Below are 25293 nucleotides of genomic sequence, written 5' to 3'. Positions count from 1 at the left end.
CGATGGACTGGATATGGAGAGAGGGAGCTGTGAAGTGTCAGCACCGGGGATTTCTGTGTTCCCGGCTGTGACCTCGGTGGGCCAGTGGAGGGCGCTGGAAACTAGAGACTTGATATGATGAAGTATGAATACATACACTTGTACACCAGGGAACAGCGGCACCAGAGGGTTGGCGGAGACACGAACAGGGGCGCGGAGTCTAACTCGCCAGTGGTTTTCACCAGGGAGCCCCGCAAAGAGCTTTGGACTTAACTGCACCTGACAGCAAGTCGCGGCCCCCTGCCCTGGTCCTCTGGACTTAGCTGGCTGGTGAGAGCGCACACGGGGGAAAGTATACCGGAGACCTTGAGAAATGACAAGACTACTGTATATGCAAAGTTCAGTGGGTATCAGTCTAAGAACTGAGGGTGACAGTAGTTGTTGGCCTGGAAGCCGGTGATGGCAGTCGATGGCCTTGGAGCCGCAGATGATAGTCGACCTGGGAGCCTGAGGTGAGTAGTCAACGGCCTGAGAGCCAGAGGGTAGATGCCGACCTGGGAGCCGGTGATGGGTAGTAGACGGTCTGGGAGCCGGAGGGTAGATGCTGACCTGTGAGCCGGTGATGGGTAGTAGACGGTCTGGGAGCCGGAGGGTGGATACTGACCTGGTAGCCGGTGATGGGTAGTAGACGGTCTGGGAGCCGGAGGGTAGATGCTGACCTGGGAGCCGGTGATGGGTAGTAGACGGTCTGGGAGCCAGAGGGTAGATGCTGACCTGGGAGCCGGTGATGGGTAGTAGACGGTCTGGGAGCCGGAGGGTGGATGCTGACCTGGGACCCGGTGATGGGTAGTAGACGGTCTCGGAGCCGGAGGGTAGATGCTGACCTGGGAGCCGGTGATGGGTAGTAGACGGTCTGGGAGCCGGAGGGTGGATGCTGACCTGGTAGCCGGTGATGGGTAGTAGACGGTCTGGGAGCCGGAGGGTAGATGCTGACCTGGGAGCCGGTGATGGGTAGTAGACGGTCTGGGAGCCGGAGGGTAGATGCTGACCTGGGAGCCGGTTATGGGTAGTAGACGGTTTGGGAGCCGGAGGGTAGATGCTGACCTGGGAGCCGGTTATGGGTAGTAGACGGTCTGGGAGCCAGAGGGTAGATGCTGACTTGGGAGCCGGTGATGGGAGCAAACATGTCAGCTGATGGTCTTCAACATGAAGGAGCCTAGAATGCAGACAACCTGAAGTAGCATGTGATTACTGTAATTCAGCAGACAGGAATCCTCACAGGTGAGTAATCAGCCAGGATTGTGATACTGCTGCAGCAGCATGGACGCAGCCAAGCCTGGAAACACTTGGAAATAGAGGAAACGAATGTGAAACAAGTATATAGGGACTGGGGGTGGAGTGGAGAGTTTGTGGGCTAAAAACTGTCACAGCTCAAAGTGAATGTAAAAAGTGTCACAGCTTAAATTGAAAGTACCCTGGACTTAAAACTTAGTGTTAGGGTCTCCCCAGGGTGGGATGTACTATAGCAGAAATGTTTTTTTATTTTTTTTTTCATTATAACATATATTGCATACCTCACAACCGTTTATTTGGGGATGTTCCCGCATCCCGCCTGGGTCCGGTAGTGTCCTGCAGCAGGTGGAGAGTTGGAAGTCCCTCCATAGACGCTGCGCACATGCGCTCAGCATCTATTCCCAAAAATAGAGGACCTGGGGATGGCCAGCAGCTCACAGAGCCTCTGGCCATGCCCTCACAATGGAAAAATAGGGGTGTGGCCTCGTGGGAGTGACACGATTTATAGGCCATGTCCCCTTGCTGTCTGGCCACCCTGCGAGTGTCCCGACGTCCCCGCATCCATTATTTGAAAGTTGGGAGGTATGCCATTGTGATCAGCAGCGTTTAGTATTTGGGGAATGCCACCTTATGTGTCCCTACGAGTCTCAGCATGGTAGTGCCTCTCAGTATGTATTAGGGTTTGCAGTATAAACCCCCTTCCTCTCTCACACAGACACACAATGTGGTGTTCTGCCTTTGTTTTAGGTGTGAAGGAAATAGAAGACGCAGCCAGTTCCTCCGCCATGACCACAGAGGCGAGTCGTGTTCCTCTTCATCCTCCGACAGCTGACTCATTCCGCGAAATACAGAATCTCCGTCGCTTCAGGGAAAACATCATCATGTAAGAGAAGTCACCGCATCGTCTCAGAACGCAGGAACGCTGACTGCTGAATCATATATATATATATATCTATCTATATATATATATATATATATATATATATATAGATATATAGATATATATATATATATAAACCTTTATCTACCTTCATACTTAGGGTCAGATGTATCAAGTTTCAGAAAGTGATAATGTGGAGAGTGATAAACAGCCAGCCAATCAGCTCTTACCTATCATGGTACAGGCTGGGTTTGAAAAAAATTACAGTTAGGAGCTGATTGGCTGGCTATTTATCACTCTCCACGTTATGACTTTTTGAAGCTTAGTGCATCTAGCCCATAACCAGAATCGATAAATGAGGTTCTATTTTAAAGCCTAAGTTCTCCGCTTCTGGCGAATTGTTCATTTAGAATTGCACATTGTATTGTTTGTTTAAAAAAATCAATATTAAAAATTGACTTTGGTCCTCACACATCTGGTACACAATAATTCCTGCTTCACATACGGGGCTAATTCAGCATTGATCGCTAATCTGCGACTTCCCAGATGACAGCGAGCAGTAAGCCGCTGCCCAGTCTGAGAGTAATGGTGTGTACACATGGTACTTTTTGCCTTCCGATGTTGACGATATAGTCAACATCGGATCGGAATCGGATGCAGATCGCAAGGGTTTTAACCCTTCAGATCCTGATCCGATCACGTATCGCAAGGCAGAAAGTCTTGTCTGCCATGACTATATAGTGCAGATCTGCACTATATAGTCAGACTTGTATGGAAATCAGATGTGCCTTCAGATACTATCCACGATCCAATCTTATCGGATCGTGGATAGTATCTGAAGGCACATCTGACCGTGTGTACACACCATCAGACTCCCCGTGATAAGTTGTGAATGCATCGCCAACCACCCTACATGTGCAAATCCATTCACAATTGCCGAAACGAGTCTTTGCTGTTTGTGCAAATGTGACTAATGGCCCCTAGAGATAGCGATGTGCGGCCCTCCCGACGCTATTGCCCGGCGATAAAAATCCAGCATGCTGGATAAATCTATCATTGCCAATCGGGCCCTGACAGATTGCTCAGCGAACAGCGCTGACGCATCACTGTGTGCTGAGCGATCTTGCTAAATCGTTCTGAGCAATCTAGCCTTGCATGATCAGCGCTGATGCCAGAGACAGACCCTAAAAATGTCTGGGCACAACCACACCCAGACACCAGCACATTTCTGCCCCCAAACGCTGGCTTCCTGTCAGTCAAACTGCGATGAGACTGCAATTGTTGAGCCTGCGAGCACACAATGTAAATGTGCAGTCGTTTAACATTAGCACAATTTGTAAATTCTCTAGTTGGCGAACCATGCTGAATAACCCCCATGGTCCAGCTAATATCCACAACAACAGGGCAGCATTCTGTCCAGTATAATATAGATTGTATCTACAGATGGCGCTTGTGACGCAGAGTATAAGGGCAATAAAATCCTGTGATAAGTGACCCGAGGGTGAGCGGGTTCATCTTTATTAACATTCTATAATGATATGGTGCCACAGAGCTGGGCAGAGAAACTACAACACTGGCCAACACAATGTTTTCTGCGTTTATATTGTTCTACACTAATCTGGGCGTGGATTTTATATCTGACGTGGTGGGTGTGGTATAGCCGGAATCCCGACTGCCCGGACTCAGACAGCGGGGGAGCGGAACAAAGCCCCTTTTCTATCTATTCTCCTTCTATGGGGGTCATGGACCCCCATGAGGGAGAATAGCCGGTGGACGTCAGTTTGTTTGCAATTCAATATTTCATCTTATTGTTCATTTTTTTTAAATGCAATTTAACAATTTCAAATCAGATCAAAATCCTGGGTCCGACCCAGCTTCGGGATATGACAGTAATCGGAATTAAGGATGTCTGTGAGACATCCTTGTATTTAATACAGAAGGGGGCTGTGGAATGGCTAAGATGCCACCTCTCTTGATGGACAGGAACGTGGGTATTGGTGGCAGTGAGGTTTTATGGCAGGGGAGAACCTAGGGTGCGGAGAAGCCTTACCCCAGCCCTGATTAAGATCACACCCCGCTTTCTATCACAACATTTTCATTTTCCGAAAATATCAGCAACTTTTATTTGATAAGCGGAGATTAGCAGTCGGTATATTCTGTATATATTCTGTATACTCACACAGCCAGGTCACTTATGGAAATAGCAATTGGCAAATGTAGGGCAAAGTGAAATGTGCTGCGCTCCTTTCTTGCCGGGGCATCCAATCAGAAGTGGAGAATGTAGAAATGTGTTACTGCTCTCGCCCACCTGCGCTGGTATGCCGATGACACATTAACCACCGAGAGTTCTCGTGTTGATTGTGTTTGCTCTAACTTGCACAAGTCTTCCACATATTCTGCACTTTCCACCTATATATCAGCGACGTGAGCGACAGGAACCGAGATAAGAAGATAAGCAGAAGTGTTTGCAATGTATCTCTGAACAGTCATGCATATATACCGGTGAATCTCTGTAAAAGTTCATTCATTTCAGTAATTCAACTTAAAAGGTGAAACGTATAATTATATATACTCAGTACATGCTAAGGGAGATATTTCATGCATTTATTTGTTATCATTTTGATGATTACGGTTTACAGTTTATGAAAACCCCAAATCCAAAATCTCTGAAAATTAGAATATTGTGAAAAGGTTCAATATTGTAGTCTCAGTGTCACACTCTAATCAACTACTTAACCCAAAACACCTGCAAAGGGGTCATGTACCGCCTCTGTCACTTACTACTATACCATACTTACTACTATACCCCCCTGCAGGGGTCCTGTACCGTCTGTGTCACACTACTATACTATACTTACTACTATACCCCCCTGCAGGGGTCCTGTACCGTCTGTGTCACACTACTATACTATACTTACTACTATACCCCCCTGCAGGGGTCCTGTACCGTCTGTGTCACACTACTATACTATACTTACTACTATACCCCCCTACAGGGGTCCTGTACCGCCTGTCACTTACTACTGTAATATACTTACTACTATACCCCCCTGCAGGGGTCCTGTACTGTCTCTGTCACTTACTGCTATACTATACTTACTACTATACCCCCCTGCAGGGGTCCTGTACCGCCTGTGTCACTTACTACTATACTTACTACTATACCTCCCTGCAGGGGTCCTGTACCGCCTGTGTCACTTACTACTATACTATACTTACTACTATACCTCCCTGCAGGGGTCCTGTACCACCTCTGTCACTTACTACTATACTATACTTACTACTATACCCCCCTGCAGGGGTCCTGTACCGTCTGTGTCACACTACTATACTATACTTACTACTATACCCCCCTACAGGGGTCCTGTACCGCCTGTCACTTACTACTGTAATATACTTACTACTATACCCCCCTGCAGGGGTCCTGTACTGTCTCTGTCACTTACTGCTATACTATACTTACTACTATACCCCCCTGCAGGGGTCCTGTACCGCCTGTGTCACTTACTACTATACTATACTTACTACTATACCTCCCTGTAGAGGTCCTGTACCGTCTCTGTCACTTACTACTATAATATACTTACTACTATACCCCCTGCAGGGGTCCTGTACTGTCTCTGTCACTTACTACTATACTATACTTACTACTATACCCCCCTGCAGGGGTCCTGTACTGTCTGTGTCACACTACTATACTATACTTACTACTATACCCCCCTGCTGGGGTCCTGTACCCAGGGGTGGATTTAGGGGTAAGGGCGCCCTTAGGCACATTAATGACCGCCCCCCTGCCTAATTGTATTATTTTTATTGATTAATTATAAGCCCTCATTTAATGATTGCCAATTTAATATCAGACATGCAGTATCTGCATGTCCTATTCATTTACACTCTATTCAAGATGGAATATGGTACAGTGCAGTGGATATTTAGCAGTTACTGGTATATTTCAGGCTGACAGTACTATCACATGCATCCAAGTGCCGCCCCCAAACATGTGCCGCCCCTAGGCACGTGCCTCACATGCCTAATGGGAAATTCGGCACTGCCTGTACCGTCTCTGTCACTTACTACTATACTGTACTTACTACTATACCCCCCTGCAGGGGTCCTGTATCATCTTTGTCACTTACTACTATACTATACTTACTACTATACCCCCCTGCAGGGGTCCTGTACTGTCTGTGTCACACTACTATACTATACTTACTACTATACCTCCTGCAGGGGTCCTGTACCGCCTCTGTCACTTACTGCTATACTATACTTACTACTATACCCCCCTGCTGGGGTCCTGTACCGTCTCTGTCACTTACTACTATACTGTACTTACTACTATACCCCCCTGCTGGGGTCCTGTACCGTCTCTGTCACTTACTACTATACTATACTTACTACTATACCTCCTGCAGGGGTCCTGTACCGCCTCTGTCACTTACTACTATACTATACTTACTACTATACCCCCTGCAGGGGTCCTGTACCGTCTCTGTCACTACTATACTATACTTTCTACTATACCCCCCTGCAGGGGTAATGTACCGCCTCTGTCACTTACTACTATACTATACTTACTACTATACCTCCCTGCTGGGGTCCTGTACCATCTCTGTCACTTTCTACTATACCATACTTACTACTATACCCCCTGCAGGGGTCCTGTACCGTCTCTGTCACTTACTACTATACCCCCTGCAGGGGTCCTGTACCGCCTCTGTCACTTACTACTATACTATACTTACTACTATACCCCCCTGCAGGGGTCCTGTACCGCCTCTGTCACTTACTACTATACTATACTTACTACTATACCCCCCTGCTGGGGTCCTGTACCGCCTCTGTCACTTACTACTATACTATACTTACTACTATACCCCCCTGCAGGGGTCCTGTACCGCCTCTGTCACTTACTACTATACTATACTTACTACTATACCCCCCTGCTGGGGTCCTGTACCGCCTCTGTCACTTACTACTATACTATACTTACTACTATACCCCCCTGCAGGGGTCCTGTACCGCCTCTGTCACTTACTACTATACTATACTTACTACTATACCTCCCTGCTGGGGTCCTGTACCATCTCTGTCACTTTCTACTATACCATACTTACTACTATACCCCCTGCAGGGGTCCTGTACCGTCTCTGTCACTTACTACTATACCCCCTGCAGGGGTCCTGTACCGCCTCTGTCACTTACTACTATACTATACTTACTTCTATACCCCCCTGCTGGGGTCCTGTACCATCTCTGTCACTTACTACTATACTATACTTACTACTATACCCCCTGCAGGGGTCCTGTACCGCCTGTGTCACACTACTATACTATACTTACTACTATACCCCCCTGCAGGGGTCATGTACCGCCTCTTATAGCCATCACTTATAACCAGCATGCAGTTGTCACTACGCCATCCGCGCATATTGGAAGTCTTGGCACATACGGGCCTCATTTAAACCCTGTTCTAGAACAAAACATTACAAAGCAGAGACATCAATTTCCCATAGCCAGAAATGTCATTTTTAGTGACTATCTTCAGATTGAAATTGAGGTTTTACAACCTGGGAAGAGCAGCGGAGAGCAGCAGGAAGCCCATTCCCGTCTCCATACATGGATGCAATTCATAGTCACTTATTGACCTTAATGCGATGCTTTATATGCATGGAATAAAACAATATGCACTTTGGTAAAGTGGATCCCTTCACCCTACATTGGGAACATGTCTCAGCTCATTACTCCTGCGGCCTCGCCACTAGACATCTGTTTATTGACCTACATCTGGCATCATAACACTAAATTGTCTTCTAATATCCTAAAGGAATCTTCAATTCTGTGACTTCCTTGGTCCATTCATCAAGTTGTAGACATGGCAGTGACTCCCTGAGTGGCATACAGAGTGGGGCGTTGTTGTTATCTCAGGATACAGGGCAATAATGGGGACGTACACAAGTTGATATAGTTTCTTGGACAGAAAGTTTGAGGACAAAGGACAGGCAGTGTGCGCTGAGGAGTGAGAATGGAGGGCATAGGCTACTGTCCAGTGCTGAGAGCCCTTGCTGGGGGCTGTATCTATTTATTTATTTATTAACAGTTTCTTATATATAAGAATTCCGCAGCGCTGTACAGAGAATTTTTGACCATTCACATCAGTCCCTGCCCCAGTGGAGCTTACACTCTATATTCCCTACCACATGTACTCGCATACAGGCACAGTCATTCTAGGGTTAATTTAGTCGGGAACCAATTAACCTACCAGTATATTTTTGGATTGTGGGAGGAAACCAGAGTACCTGGAGGAAACCCACGCAAGTATGGGGAGAATATACAAACTCTGCACAGTTATGGCCATGGTGGGAGTCGAACCCATGACCTCAGCGCTGTAAGGCAGTAATGTTAACCATTACACCATCCGTACTGCCCCGTATATATAACACATGGTGGGGATAGAACCCATGACCTCAGTGCTGTGAGGCAGTAATGCTAACCATTACACCATCCGTACTGCCCTGTATATATAACACATGGTGGGAATAGAACCCATGACCTCAGCGCTGTGAGGCAGTAATGTAACCATTACACCATCCGTACTGCCCCGTATATATAACACATGGCGGGAATAGAACCCATGACTTCAGTGCTGTGAGGCAGTAATACTAACCATTACACCATCCGTACTGCCCCGTATATATAACACATGGTGGGGATAGAACCCATGACCTCAGTGCTGTGAGGCAGTAATGTAACCATTACACCATCCGTACAGCCCGTATATATAACACATGGCGGGAATATAACCCATGACCTCAGCGCTATGAGGCAGTAATGCTAACCATTACACCATCCGTACTGCCCTGTATATATAACACATGGTGGGAATATAACCCATGACCTCAGTGCTGTGAGGCTGTAATGCTAACCATTACACCATCCGTACTGCCCCATATATATAACCTATGGTGGGGATAGAACCCATGACCACAGCGCTGTGAGGCAGTAATGCTAACCATTACACCGTCCGTACTGCCCCGTTTATATAACACATGGTGGGGATAGAACCCATGACCTCAGTGCTGTGAGGCAGTAATGCTAACCATTACACCGTCCGTACTGCCCCGTATATATATAACACATGGTGGGAATATAACCCATGACCTCAGTGCTGTGAGGCAGTAATGCTAACCATTACACCATCCGTACTGCCCTGTATATATAACACATGGTGGGAATATAACCCATGACCTCAGTGCTGTGAGGCAGTAATGCTAACCATTACACCATCCGTACTGCCCTGTATATATAACACATGGTGGGAATATAACCCATGACCTCAGTGCTGTGAGGCTGTAATGCTAACCATTACACCATCCGTACTGCCCCATATATATAACCTATGGTGGGGATAGAACCCATGACCACAGCGCTGTGAGGCAGTAATGCTAACCATTACACCGTCCGTACTGCCCCGTTTATATAACACATGGTGGGGATAGAACCCATGACCTCAGTGCTGTGAGGCAGTAATGCTAACCATTACACCGTCCGTACTGCCCCGTATATATAACACATGGTGGGAATATAACCCATGACCTCAGTGCTGTGAGGCAGTAATGCTAACCATTACACCGTCTGTGCTGCACCGTATATATAACACATGGTGGGGATAAAACCCTAGACCTCAGTGCTGTGAGGCAGTACTGCTAACCATTACACCGTCCGTACTGACCCGTATATATAACACATTGGTGGGATAAAACCCATGACCTCAGCGCTGTGATGCAGTAATCCTAACCATTACACCATCCGTACTGCCCCGTATATATAACACATGGGGGGAATAGAACCCATGACCTCAGTACTGTGAGGCAGTAATGCTGACCATTACACCATCCGTACTGCCCCGTATATATAACACATGGTGGGAGTCGAACCCATGACCTCAGCGCTGTAAGGCAGTAATGTTAACCATTACACCATCCGTACTGCCCCGTATATATAACACATGGTGGGGATAGAACCCATGACCTCAGTGCTGTGGGGCAGTAATGCTAACCATTACACCATCCGTACTGCCCCGTATATATAACACATGGTGGGAATAGAACCCATGACCTCAGTGCTGTGAGGCAGTAATGTAACCATTACACCATCCGTACTGCCCCGTATATATAACACATGGCGGGAATAGAACCCATGACTTCAGTGCTGTGAGGCAGTAATACTAACCATTACACCATCCGTACTGCCCCGTATATATAACACATGGTGGGGATAGAACCCATGACCTCAGTGCTGTGAGGCAGTAATGTAACCATTACACCATCCGTACAGCCCGTATATATAACACATGGCGGGAATATAACCCATGACCTCAGCGCTATGAGGCAGTAATGCTAACCATTACACCATCCGTACTGCCCTGTATATATAACACATGGTGGGAATATAACCCATGACCTCAGTGCTGTGAGGCTGTAATGCTAACCATTACACCATCCGTACTGCCCCATATATATAACCTATGGTGGGGATAGAACCCATGACCACAGCGCTGTGAGGCAGTAATGCTAACCATTACACCGTCCGTACTGCCCCGTTTATATAACACATGGTGGGGATAGAACCCATGACCTCAGTGCTGTGAGGCAGTAATGCTAACCATTACACCGTCCGTACTGCCCCGTATATATATAACACATGGTGGGAATATAACCCATGACCTCAGTGCTGTAAGGCAGTAATGCTAACCATTACACCATCCGTACTGCCCTGTATATATAACACATGGTGGGAATATAACCCATGACCTCAGTGCTGTGAGGCAGTAATGCTAACCATTACACCATCCGTACTGCCCTGTATATATAACACATGGTGGGAATATAACCCATGACCTCAGTGCTGTGAGGCTGTAATGCTAACCATTACACCATCCGTACTGCCCCATATATATAACCTATGGTGGGGATAGAACCCATGACCACAGCGCTGTGAGGCAGTAATGCTAACCATTACACCGTCCGTACTGTCCCGTTTATATAACACATGGTGGGGATAGAACCCATGACCTCAGTGCTGTGAGGCAGTAATGCTAACCATTACACCGTCCGTACTGCCCCGTATATATAACACATGGTGGGAATATAACCCATGACCTCAGTGCTGTGAGGCAGTAATGCTAACCATTACACCGTCTGTGCTGCACCGTATATATAACACATGGTGGGGATAAAACCCTAGACCTCAGTGCTGTGAGGCAGTACTGCTAACCATTACACCGTCCGTACTGACCCGTGTATATATAACACATTGGTGGGATAAAACCCATGACCTCAGCGCTGTGATGCAGTAATCCTAACCATTACACCATCCGTACTGCCCCGTATATATAACACATGGGGGGAATAGAACCCATGACCTCAGTACTGTGAGGCAGTAATGCTGACCATTACACCATCCGTACTGCCCCGTATATATAACACATGGTGGGGATAGAACCCATGACCTCAGCGCTGTGAGGCAGTAATGCTAACCATTACACCGTCTGTACTGCCCAGTATATATAACACATGGTGGGGATAGAACCCATGACCTCAGCGCTGTGAGGCATGTAATGCTAACCATTACACCATCCGTACTGCCCCGTATATATAACACATGGTGGGAATAGAACCCATGACCTCAGTGCTGTAAGGCAGTAATGTAACCATTACACCATCCGTACTGCCCTGTATATATAACACATGGTGGGAATGGAACCCATGACCTCAGTGCTGTGAGGCAGTAATGTAACCATTACACCATCCGTACTGCCCTGTATATATAACACATGGTGGGAATGGAACCCATGCCCTCAGCGCTGTGAGGCAGTAATGTAACCATTACACCATCCGTACTGCCCTGTATATATAACACATGGTGGGAATGGAACCCATGACCTCAGTGCTGTGAGGCAGTAATGTAACCATTACACCATCCGTACTGCCCTGTATATATAACACATGGTGGGAATGGAACCCATGCCCTCAGCCCTGTGAGGCAGTAATGTAACCATTACACCATCCGTACTGCCCTGTATATATAACACATGGTGGGAATAGAACCCATGCCCTCAGCGCTGTGAGGCAGTAATGCTAACCATTACACCGTCCGTGCTGTAGAACATGCAAGGGGAAAGTGTATTCTATGGCCCTCCAGTTTTATAGAGCAGCACGTGGGAGCTGCAAGAAAGAGCAAAAGAGTCCATATTCACGGTGTGAGGGCAGAAGTAGCAGAGACCAATGAAAGGAACATGGGGATCCAAACCTTTAGGGGTACCCTAGAAGAATGATGAGAGGTGTGAGTCTTAGGAGAGGATGATCTGGGTGAGTGGTTGGAAACCAGGCGAGATGAAAGGCCCCCAGCAACGAGTTCATGAAATATCCAGGTTAGATAGACTGCAGAGATTCCCCAGTGAGTAGGGGGAGAACGCACCAAAAAGAATCCCCAGAATGCACTGGTATGTAATGCACTGCTGTCCCATCACTGTTTATGCTGCTGTTCCCATTTACCTGAATGAAAGGAAGTGCTTGACTAATGTAGTCTGAGGAGAGAGAAGAGCAAGGAATTAAATGAGATTGCCGTGATAACCCGGTCTGCTTGCTGTTTGTGATGAGGAAGCCTGGTGTACCACTCTTGCTTCACTCCCATACCCAGCACTGGCCGGGTATCACTTTAGCAGCAGTTGTGGCACTATACACCACATCACATTTTGTGTGTCTGAAGCTAGAAGTGTTTTGCATACAGCTATGATGTCATCTCCATTCTGTCAAAGTCGAATTGCATACACGCCATTTTAGAATGGTGTGGCCGCCATTTTGGTTGGCAGAGTTACGCAAATAAAGTATAATACCCAAGTTCTGTAGTAAGGCGAACCCAGTGCACTGCCATACTAATACACATAAATTCATATCCCACACTTACACGTAATAAAAATATAGTTAATTTAGGTAATTCGCAGCACATAGTTAAAATTGGTAATACACGATCTTTCTTTTAAATATTTCGCATATCTCTGTTCCGTCTCTCTCATGCGCAGCGCTCCGGTCTGAGCTAGAAGTCCATATCTTGTAACGGCCAGAAGTTATAGAACTATTACATATTTCATGATTATTTCACCATGAGGACAGTGTAACCAGAAGACCTGAAAGTAACAGGTCTCTCAGGATAAGCCATGAAAGCTAGGGTGATACCTGAAGACAAAGGAGCAGGTCTCTCAGAATGAGCCACAAAACCTAGGGTGATACCTGAAGACAAAGAAACCAAGGTGCATTCTCCTGCACCAATCCAAGAGAAGTGACATCAGATCTCCTAACCAATGATGACCCTTACTGCCTTCTTTTCTTTGGACACTATAAGAGTGGGAGCACAGCCCAAATTCAGGTTGTTCTCCCCTCCATTTCCCTGGGCTATAATCTGGACAGATAATAACGAGCTCAATGACCAAGGGCAGCGCCAGCGCTTTAGATGAGACGGTAGCTGTTTGCATTCCTGTATGTATTTTCTATAGTGCGGCTGATTGTATTTTGTATCTGATTCTTTCCCCCTAGTAGTGTAAAGCATATTTTGTATTGTTAGACAAACTGTACATTGTGTTATACTGTTTTTCTTTTTCTGTAACCCCCTGCTGTCCGCTAGGGACTAAATACATTATTAGGAGACTCTATCGCCTTATTTCTTGAGTTATACTTGAGTCTTGGCTTTTATTCGCATTTAGCGACAAAGACGTAATACGGACATTGTCCTTTAAAGGTGTACTCAAGTTGGGTACTAAGTACTGCGAAAGATACTGGGCGAGATTTATTCTGTTGACCGTTTTTGTCAAAATGCGATTTAAACTCAAATCGCCGTGTATCGACATTTTTTTTTATATCACATTTTTCCCCAGAAATTGCGTATTGAATGGCTGGCGCAAAGCCACCTGAAAAGTGCGATACATGGCGATAGACGGCGATAAGGTGCGAATTGAGTCAATTTAATACGCCATAAAAGTGCGATTTCCGGGTTCAGTCATGTGCGTATTTGCGGCCAACCGGAATACGATTTACACAAATACACCTGAACAGCCCATACAACATGCTAACCTATTGGCCCACCTTAGTCCCTTGCAATACGCATCACACCCCCTATATAAAGGGACGCACACGCCATTTTACCCTTTGAAAGGGAGTAAGGCGTTTGAGATGGAGAGGAGAGGAGGTTTTGTAAGGTGCAGAGGAGGCAGAGGGACAGCCAGCTTGGGCCCAAACACCCCAACCACTGGGAGAGGTAGGGGAGTGAGAGGCAGCACTGCCAGAGGCAGGACAGGGAGAGGCAGCATGCTCCCAGCAAGAGCTGCGCCAGGGAGAGGCCACATGGTGGAAGCTGAGCAGGTGGCTATGGAGGATGAGGAGGAAGCAGGCACAAGCCAGGTGTCCTCACAGGAGGAACAGAGTGCCAGGCACACAGAGGAGGAGCTGCAAGAGGGGGATTTCTCGGAGGTGGACTGGCCTGTGCAGGAGGCAGAGGAAGCTGAATTGGAGGTGCTGGGTGAAGAACCAGGACAGGAGGAGGAAGAGGGTGAGGCTGGAAATGTGGAGGAGGATGATGCAGCTCGTACAGCTAGTGGGAGGAAAGTCAGGTTCTCATATGAGGAGAATATGGCCCTGGTGCGTGCACTCCTGCCCCTGTATGACCGCCTACTTGGTCCTCACCATCATCGCACAAGTGTGGCAAGGAAGAAGGGGATGTGGGACAGTATCACCTCCGTGGTAAATGCAGTTAGCACACACAAGAGGAGTGTGCGCAACGTCAAAAAGCGATACAATGACATCAAGCGCCTCTTTAAAGCCAAGCTTGCCCTGTCGCACAGGAGGTGGCCCTAGGCAGGAGGTCCGCTTTGAGGCATATGAGAGGCTGCTACGCCGAATCATCCCACCGGAGGTGCTTCCCGGCATCCACATTGCCGACACAGACAGGCCCCCCACTCCACCGCCAACTGGTAAGTGTCCACACATGTCAATGTAACATTTTGCTATGTCATGTGCGCATGCTATTATGCTGCTATGCTTTATGTAGTAGTAGTAGTAGTACGTTTATTTATAAGGCGCCACAAAGTGTCCGCAGCGCCGTACATAGCAAACAAAAACAAAACAAAAATTACAAGGTAACGTACAGGGTGTGTTGAAAGATACAGTATAAATAGGGGTATAGCTGGTAGAACTAAAATCAGCATCAGTTCAGAAGTAGGTGTCAAAATTGTCAAGGAGACTGAAGATGAAGTAGAGGAAGGGAAGAACAGGACAGGAGCACAAGTGAGGTAATGAGGTAGGGTGAGTACGTGAGGAAGGAGGGCCCTGCTCATAAGAGTTAACATACTAAAAATAGGTGGGTGGACGAACGAAATACAATAGGATAAGTAGGAACGGAGGGAAACGGAGGCAGGATAGGAGGATCAAAAGAGGTTAGGAGGAGGGATAGGCTAGTCGAAAAAAGTGGGTTTTGAGGGAGCGCTTGAAGGAGGTAAGGGAATCAGATAGCCTGATGGGTGGCGGGAGGTTGTTCCAGTGCAGGGGGGCAGCGCGAGAGAAATCTTGGACACGGGAGTGGGAGGAGGTGATTAGGTGAGAGGTCAGTCGGCGGTCAGCGATGGAGCGAAGAGGACGGGAGGGAGTGTGGATAGAGATCAGTGAAGAGAGGTAGGGAGCTGTGGAGGAGGAGAGAGCCTTGTAGGTGGTGGTGAGGAGTTTAAAGAGAACTCGGAAAGGAATGGGGAGCCAGTGAAGAGATAAACAGAGGGGGGAGGCGGAGGTAGAGCGGCGGGAGAGGAAGATGAGCCTAGCAGCAGCGTTAAGAATGGATTGGAGAGGTGCGAGGCGGGTGAGAGGTAGCCCAGAGAGAAGGAGGTTGCAGTAGTCAAGGCGGGAGATGACAAGAGAGTGAATGAGAATTTTGGTCGCGTCAGTGGAGAGGAATGGTCTGATGCGTGAGATGTTGCGTAGGTGAAAGCGGCAAGACTGTGAGAGAGCACGAATGTGGGGGGTGAAAGAGAGGGAGGAGTCAATGATGACACCGAGGCAGCGCGTTTGGTCGGTGGACGTGATCTCGGTTTCACCAATGCTGATGGAGATAGTGGGAGAAGAGGGGATGTTCGGGAGATGGAAGATTAGAAGTTCAGTTTTAGCCATGTTTAGTTTCAGGAAGCCAATATACAAAACAAGATTATAGGATATGACCCTACTTTGGCGCAATGCTGCCCCTAGCTCGTACTTATCCCTAGTTATCACCAAATAACTAAAACAATAATACAAGAAATACAGAGATGGACTTCCCAAGCTTCTGAGGCGCAACAACCATCCAGATGTTTTTTCTGGTCATCAATGTTTCCTTTGATATGTCTGGTGATTTTTCAGATAATTTCTCCGAGGATAAATCAAAAAGGAAAATCGCCAGTTAGATGTAAGCCAATACAAATGAATTTCTATTGTCTGGATTTAAGATAGGAGGTCATAGACGGGCGTACCCAACTCACAGTGTGGATGGCACTGTACGTGCACGTAGCGGGTTCTTTGCTCCGTTGGACAAGCCTCTATGATTCTCCTCTCCACTCCAGATGATATGTGTACCATAAAAAATAAAATTGAATAACAATGTGTGACTCTATTTAATTACAACATATGAGTTTCTTTTGTGATGGAAAAAGAATCTCGTGGGCGCACCTCACTCACTTAAAACAAGGGGGAGGTACACACATAAAGGTTTCTTTTCCCATATCAAATAAACGTGTATATTTGTGACAGAATGGTAGGCGTACCCTACTCACGGTAAGTATGGAATAGTATAAGCCCGTAGCAGGTTCTTTGCCTTCCTTTTCAAATTTCCAAAATGTTGTACATATTCTCCGTTCAATGTGTATACATAAAAAACAAAAAATGGACAATGTGTAGTCTCGTCACTACTTCCTATATCTCATTTAGAGATCTACAGGACAGCAGGATTTTTTTACCCAGATTTTATAAAGATAAATGTACATTCGTACCGGGACTCACACTGAGTGATGCTATCAACATGTGCATAAAGGTTTCTTTACGTGCTCATAGTTTGTGAACAGGATTCCTTCACCAAGTGAAAAGAACCATGATTCTATACCCCGTCTGCGTGAAGGTTCTTAATATTCGTTGTATTGGCGTACCCCAACTTACGATTGTGGGGGTCTTTACACTCCCGTAGCGTTTTCTTTTTGCCCTGTGCTGCTGGTATAATGCTGGGAGATCCTCATCCAGATATATACCCGGTGTGCATGGGGTGAAAAAGGAAATAATGCCTCAGAGTTCTTGCCCCCAATTTAACAGGGATAATAGAAAAAGCCGATTCAAAGTTGAGTGACAAACGATGTTTTTTTCTTCCATAAAAAAATTATTTTATTCTCCAAAATTTCTAAAAATTCTCCATCCCCATGATGGTAGAATAGCACAAGTTCCAATAATCATTCAGACCCACAGTGGTCTTTACACAGGATAAAAATATTATAAAACCAAAGAAATAAAAACAAATTCTTGAAAAATATACATACATCCAATGTTGGGTAGATAAGATGTGATGGCTGCTCACTCTCCACACTGGCTGTCGACGCGTTTCGGTGACTAGCACCTTTATCAAGACATGCTTAGTTTCAGGAAGCGTTGGGTCATCCAGGCTGAGATGGCCGTGAGGCATTCGGAGACCTTGGACAGGAGTGATGGGGATAAGTCGGGGGAGGAGAGATAGATTAGGGTATCATCAGCATAAAGGTGGTAATGAAAACCATAGGAGCTGATGAGGGTGCCCAGAGAGGTGGTGTAGAGGGAGAAGAGGAGAGGGCCAAGGACTGACCCTTGGGGAACACCGACTGGCTGGGGGGTAGTAGGAGAGGAGGAGCTCGGAGTGGAGACGGAGAAGGAGCGATCGGAGAGGTATGAGGTGAACCAGGAGAAGACCGTGCCAGTGATGCCAAAGGAGCGGAGGGTGTTGAGCAGGAGAGGGTGGTCAACAGTGTCAAAGGCAGCCGACAGATCAAGCTGGATGAGGATAGAGAAGAGGCCTTTGGATTTAGCCGATAGTAGATCGTTAGTGACTTTGGTCAGGGCAGTTTCAGTGGAATGTAAAGGGCGGAACCCGGATTGGAGGGGGTCTAGAATGGAGTTAGCAGTAAGGTGGCTTAGGAGACGATTATAGGTCAGACGTTCTAGGAGTTTGGAGGCAAAAGGGAGGAGGGAGATGGGCCTGTAGTTGGATGGAGAGTTGGGGTCCAGATTTGTTTTTTTGAGAATTGGGGAGACAAGAGTGTGTTTGAAGGAGGAAGGGAAGATCCCAGAGGTTAGGGAAAGATTAAAGAGGTGAGCCAGGTTTGCAAGTGGATTCAAAATATTGTACACAGTCATAATACTCAAATAACCACTTCAGTTCAAAGTCTTCAAATTCCTTATGTAATCATATCAGGGTCAAAAAGTTTGATTGAGGTAAAGTTTTTATCTGCATAATGCGAAAAATGCCAGTTAGGTGCAAATGATAATAATAGAAAATGTCTTCTTCTTTCAAACAGCTCCAGCTCTGGAGTCCCAGCCTGCTGTTGACCAACATCAGCCACATCCGATTGGTGACACTGTCCAGTCTGCAGGTGAGATATCATAGTGTTACACACACACATTGCACAAAACACACATGCCTGTCCCCACCACAGTAGCCTGTGCCAATGCATAATGCATGAGCGACACCTAACCATTCCAAATAAGGTAACATGACCCACCATACACCAATCTGCATAGCATACTTACCACTCTTTTCTCATGTGTAGGTCCTTCACAACCGATGCCTGAACCAACGGATCCCATGCAAAATATCGACAACATGAGTGAAATCATACTGGAGACGGTGACATCGTTGGAGCCTGCACAAAACCAAGCACACCCAGTCAATGAAGCCCCCTATACGCAGTCACATAGGCAGCAGCCCACAATCATTGCACCCACCAACACCCCCACTAGTGCGGAGGAGTTGGCGCAATCCATCCATATTTTTAAGGGGAAACAACTTGCTTTTATGGAGGTGCAGACCACCCAACTAGAAACGGTGAAGGGGTATGTGCGGAACATAGCTCTGCAAATGAGAAGAATTTCGCAAAGTGTGCGGGCTAATGTAGGGACATAAATTCGTCTTGTCTCTACATTAGACACACGCTTAGCAGAAATTGGCCAAGCCATTCAGGGTCAAACTACTAGTTTTAGAGGTCTAAATACCAACATGGTTGAACAGACCCAAGCAATTAATGGGCAAACAACTGCGTTGATGTCCCTACAAACGCAAATCAGCCTCAGTGCTAATACTTTGTTAGGTCAGTACCAAACCACATCTACCCAAAGCAGTAGTGTCTCCTCCACACCCATGAGTGGGTCCCCCACTACTCCCCCACGGCGTAGTGTCCGTACCAGGGGTGGTGGTGCCACTACTGGTAAGGGTGCTAATTCCCGGGGCAGTATTTAAACATGAATAATCTTCTTTGCATTTACATGTGTATCATGTTTATTCTATTTTGCATTCACTGTTGCAGAGATTCTTACTGCATATGTTTCATATGCTATGGCCTATGGCTAAATGTTTCTGCAAGTAAAAATTATTTGCATCCAGCAAACTTGTTGTCATTTTTCTCAAATGATTACCCACACTGTTTGTTCTATTATGTATTGTCAACTAGTGACTTTTTAGCAGCCATGGGACTTTGGGTTGGGTGTGCTTATTAGTAATGGAATTTTAAGGAAATAGTCACATTTGAAGGGGATAAGCATTGGGAATTGCATACTGTATGTAGCCACCACTTGTTTTGCACCATTTCAAGCACCTGACATCAATGATCCATGTCACCTCCATCCATGAAGCCTATGTTAATTTGTAGTTGCCAACATTTGCACACACTAAGGGCCTTATTCTGGTTGGAGCGGCCGGGCCGTACGCGTACGTCCCGGGGTTTTTCATGATCTGCGCATGTGTAAATTCGCTAATGCGCAGGCGCGACCACTCCACAACGCTTACGGATGGGTCTCTACGTGCGAAAAAACCTGTACGCGAGTGTACGGGCATTGGGGGCGGCATAGGGGCGTGATGAGGGGAGCGGCCGAAATAATGAGGGAAAATGGGCGTAAATATGGGCGTACACGGGGGTGTGCACCAAAAATGAGCGGTGCTACTACCGCACGATCGACTAAGGCACCGTTCATTTCGGACACAAAACAGGCGGCTGCCAACCGCCATCTCAAACCACCCCTACAGATACCGCATGCCAGCGTGCGCCTGAGTTTGCTAATTAACGCTGATTCCTACTCAAACACATACACCTGAATGTAATAAGCAATGCTGCAGTCTATTAAGTCCAAACCATGATTTCACTACCTGCAAGCCACACACAGCACTCAAACACATTGGAAGCTTATCTACACAAGTCGACATGTGTCAACGTGTTCACTCTAATACAAACATAGGTTTTGTATTTAGGATACAATAACATAAACCACATCTAACACCTACAAAGGATGTTTCAGCAATGTTTTAAGCCCATGACCACTATTTTGCACATTAATTAATTCAATCAATTAATTAATTTTCATAATTATAGTTGAAAGGCAAGATTTGCAGGTCCATATATATGAAGGGTATGTCAGCGTACACGGACGTACGCTCACTCTCACGAGCGGTGACATAAGCTGACTTTTCTATTGAAAACAATAGGGACCCGTCCGTGCAAGCTGGCGTACGCTCAGATCTCCGCAAGAAGGCAGTGGGAAGACGGACGAGAGACGTCCGTAAATGGCGGCGTACGCTCAGTTGTACGCCAGTTGTCGGAGTGTAAGGGCTGGCCCGTCCGTGTACGTTGGCGTACGCTCATTTGTACGCCACTCCCCTTCTACGTTGTTTATGCCCGTACGTATGCGGCTGAGTTGTGGGTGGACTTAACCCCAACGGCCGCGTGCGGCTAGCGTACGTTAATAGCGAACGTACGCACGTTTGGCCGCTCCGATCAGAATAAGGCCCTAAAAACTACAGTACTTACTTGACATTGTTATAGGTGTTATCATGTTGCCAGCCATAAAGTATGCTGTGGTGGGGTAGCTTGCAGGTGTTGGCCATTAGTGTTGGTCTGCTTCAGGGCAATTAACATGGACAGGGAAAAATGTAATGTTACCAATGTATGTGTGTTACAGGTTCCCCATTACTATTCATTGTACACACACAAATTACCTGTGAAATGCTGCCGGATCATCCGTGTACGAACCACATCCCCCCTCCGTGTACCTCGCACTACAACATCAGTAGTTTGAGCTTCCTGCACGACTGCTGCAGGGGCCACATCGACATAATTTGGTTGACCCAAAGCTATGTTATGCAGCATGCAGCAAGCCTGGACAACCAAAACCACTTTGGCAGGGTGGTATAGCAGTGTACCTGCTGACCTGTCCAAACACCGAAATCGGCTTTTCAGCACCCCAAAGGTGCGTTCCACTACATTGTGGGTAGCAATATGTGCAGCATTGTAGAGGTGCTGTGCAGGGCTTTGTGGGTTCCGCAGAGGTGTCATGAGCCACGAATGACACCCATATCCTGAGTCACCTAAAATGTAAAGGGATTTGTGTGGTCACATATCATGTGGGTAATTGGTACATAATAATAGCAGCCTATACTATATTGTTTGGGCTGGTATAAAGAATTACAACAGAAATGACTCTTGATTAGAAGGTTACACACATGGATGTTAAAGGTAAAGACATAGGTAAGCAAACAGCATGTAAACAGTGGTATATGACTTACCAAGTAGCCAGCCCTCTGGCATGGTGTTGTTGTGGAAACGGTCCCAGAGAGCTGAGTGTCGCAGGATATAGGCATCATGGCAGTTCCCGGGGTAAAAGACAGAGTTGGGTAATCTTCCGCACAGGATCGGTTGTTATATTATTCAGATATGAATGGAGGCCCCCTGTTATTGAAATAGTCGATTAATATCGTAGTAACAAGATTTTCCAAACATCAATGGGGTATAAAATGAGATAAAAAAATAGAATTAAAATATGATAGAGATGAGATAAAAATGTAAAAAATGCAGGATAAAAAGATTTTACAAAAAGCATTTCAATTTAATTTTATCTCTTTTTATACCCCATTGATGTTTGGAAAATCTTGTTATTTATGAGGACGTAATGGACGATATATAATGACCCATTGAACAAGGTTACCAAAGATAATCAGTTATGAACTAAGAAGTTGGTCTGCGTACAGATTAATAGGAGGAACGCAAAACGTATTCCAAAACTCATTACAAGTGCCGATTCCCGGAAGTGAGGAGGTCCCCGTCCGAGTGGAACGCAGTGTGCGTTCCACGACTCACTTACGCATCCGAATCCCGGAAGCTAGCTGCTAGAGATGAAAGAATGCATCAGTGGAGCGCATCGTGCGTTCCACAACTCATTTCCGGCATCCGAATCCCTGATTGGGGAGGGTGAGGGAGACGGCGGCGGCACCTGAAACCAATTATTCTTATGGCGGAAGGGGTATATATAGAGGTTAGCTACAGTCTGTCACCAAGCCTCTGACGAAGGACTAGGAAGGTCCGAAATGCATCAGGCTGGTGACATTGGAACCTTATACTGAGGAGATAACCAGAAGCACAGTATCTGTGGAAGGACAGTGGAGCCGGCACCCTCTCCCTCACTATCCCTAATTTCATTCTGGGACCTGCTGCGGACGGTAAAACCTCGGTATTGAAGGAACATTCTACCACAGTCGGTGGTTACATGCCTTTTTAATCTGTTTGTTTGTAAGTGTCCTGTGAGACTAATAAATTGTTATATTTGCCTAACAGAATTGCACTAGGTTTTGTTTCGGCTTATGTCTCATCAGGTTAAAGGTCTCATAATCAGACCCTGAATCAAACAGGTGGATTCCTCAAAGTGTGTATGTAATAGATCTCTGTTTGTTTTATCACCTAAGCGCCCATATACACAAATCCCATGTTGCAATTTACTCGATTTTAGGCCTGTGGTGAAGGTCTTGTGTGTGAGGTGGGCTGCACTGGTGTAATATCAGCGCCATCTTTGAACCAAACCATTGAACCCGGGAGATTATAGTTGGCAGCAGAATTTTACACAGAGCCCCATTGAAGGGGCGTGTCATGCTCCACCCAAAGGGCATGTCTAGTTCCATTTATGGAGAGATTGTGAAAAAAGATTGTGAATGTGGCACCTAGAAGCGTGGGTGTGTGCTGCTACCTTTGAGCGGAATCTTTTAAAATGACTTATATCCAAATGTAGATGAGCCCCAAAGCAGTTAGTAAGAGCTACTATACTTGGTAAAGTGCTGGGAAATGGTACTGATGATTAAATGTAAATGTATCTGTCTCTCATTCCTTTTTTCCCCCCAAATTTCCCCATTGTAATGTGGGCTAGGTGAAATGAGGGAGATTGCTAGACTAATGAGGGAGAGAGGGAGATTGCTGTTATTTCAGGGAGTCTCCTGCACAATGCAGGAGGGGAGGTAACTATGAGTTTGTGTAATCACTTTTGTTTCCAATTGTAAAGTGCAAAGGAATATGCCTACCCTACCCCTCCATCCGTTGCTACTTATACTATTGTTTTTCGTTCGTCCACCCACCTCCTTTTAGTCTGGTAACTCTTATGAGTAGGGCCCTCCTTCCTCACGTACTCACCCTACCTCTTTACCTCACCTGTGCTCCTGCCCTTTTCTTCCCTTCCTCTACTTCATCTTCAGTCTCCTCGACAATTTCGACACCTACTTCTGAACTGATGCTGATTTTAGTTCTACCAGCTATACCCCTATTTATGCTGTATTTTATCATCACACCCTGTACGTTACCTTGTCATTTGTTTTTATGTTTGCTATGTACGGCGCTGCGGACACTTAGTGGAGCCTTATAAGTAAACTTCTACTACTAATATGCTGCACTATATAAGATGCTGTAACGGAATCTGCTGCGCTATATAAGATGCTGTAACGGAATCTGCTGCGCTATATAAGATGCTGTAACGGAATCTGCTGCGCTATATAAGATGCTGTAACGGAATCTGCTGCGCTATATAAGACGCTGTAATGGAATCTGCTGCGCTATATAAGAACCTGTAACTGAATCTGCTGCGCTATATAAGACACTGTAACTGAACCTGCTGCGCTATATAAGATACTGTAACGGAATCTGCTGCTCTATATAAGACACTGTAACTGAACCTGCTGCGTTATATAAGATCCTGTAACGGAATCTGCTGCGCTATATAAGACGCTGTAACGGAATCTGCTGCGCTATATAAGACGCTGTAACGGAACCTGCTGCGTTATATAAGACACTGTAACGGAATCTGCTGCACTATATAAGACACTGTAACGGAATCTGCTGCGCTATATAAGACACTGTAACGGAACCTGCTGCGCTATATAAGACACTGTAACGGAATCTGCTGCGCTATATAAGACACTGTAACTGAACCTGCTGCGCTATATAAGACACTGTAACGGAATCTGCTGCTCTATATAAGACACTGTAACGGAATCTGCTGCGCTATATAAGACGCTGTAACGAAATCTGCTGCGCTATATAAGACACTGTAACGGAATCTGCTGCGCTATATAAGACACTGTAACGGAATCTGCTGCGCTATATAAGACACTGTAACGGGATCTGCTGCGCTATATAAGACACTGTAACGGAATCTGCTGCGCTATATAAGACACTGTAACGGAATCTGCTGCGCTATATAAGACACTGTAACGGGATCTGCTGCGCTATATAAGACACTGTAACGGAATCTGCTGCGCTATATAAGACACTGTAACGGAATCTGCAGTGCTATATAAGACACTGTAACGGAATCTGCAGCGCTATATAAGACACGGTAACGGAATCTGCAGCGCTATATAAGACACGGTAATGGAATCTGCTGCGCTATATAAGAAACTGTAACGGAATCTGCTGCGCTATATAAGACACTGTAACGGAATCTGCTGGGCTATATAAGACACTGTAACTGAATCTGATGCGCTATATAAGACGTTGTAACGGAATCTGCTGCGCTATATAAGACACTGTAACA

At 46.2% G+C, this 25293-nt stretch overlaps 1 protein-coding gene across 7 annotated transcripts in view; it reads left to right on the top strand.

Annotated features, from left to right (window-relative positions):
• The window catches only part of ICOS (inducible T cell costimulator), a 41737-nt gene extending 22044 nt beyond the window's left edge, over positions 1–19693 (top strand). For 6 of the 7 annotated variants that reach the window (XM_083154128.1, XM_083154132.1, XM_083154130.1 and 3 more), the window contains one exon: positions 2020–2619. The gene's annotated coding sequence lies outside the window, so the exon portion shown is untranslated. Of the gene's footprint in view, positions 1–2019; positions 2620–18755; positions 18831–19007 lie in introns of those variants that run through there. The other variant, XR_014450837.1, reaches the window with a different exon arrangement.
• The last annotated feature ends 5600 nt before the right edge of the window (positions 19694–25293 follow it).

The sequence above is a fragment of the Crinia signifera genome, chromosome 7 (assembly GCF_055691185.1).
Source record: "Crinia signifera chromosome 7, ASM5569118v1, whole genome shotgun sequence".
Lineage (NCBI taxonomy): Eukaryota > Metazoa > Chordata > Amphibia > Anura > Myobatrachidae > Crinia > Crinia signifera.
Note: the sequence above shows the minus strand (reverse complement) of the source record. Positions and strands in the feature narration are given on the sequence as shown.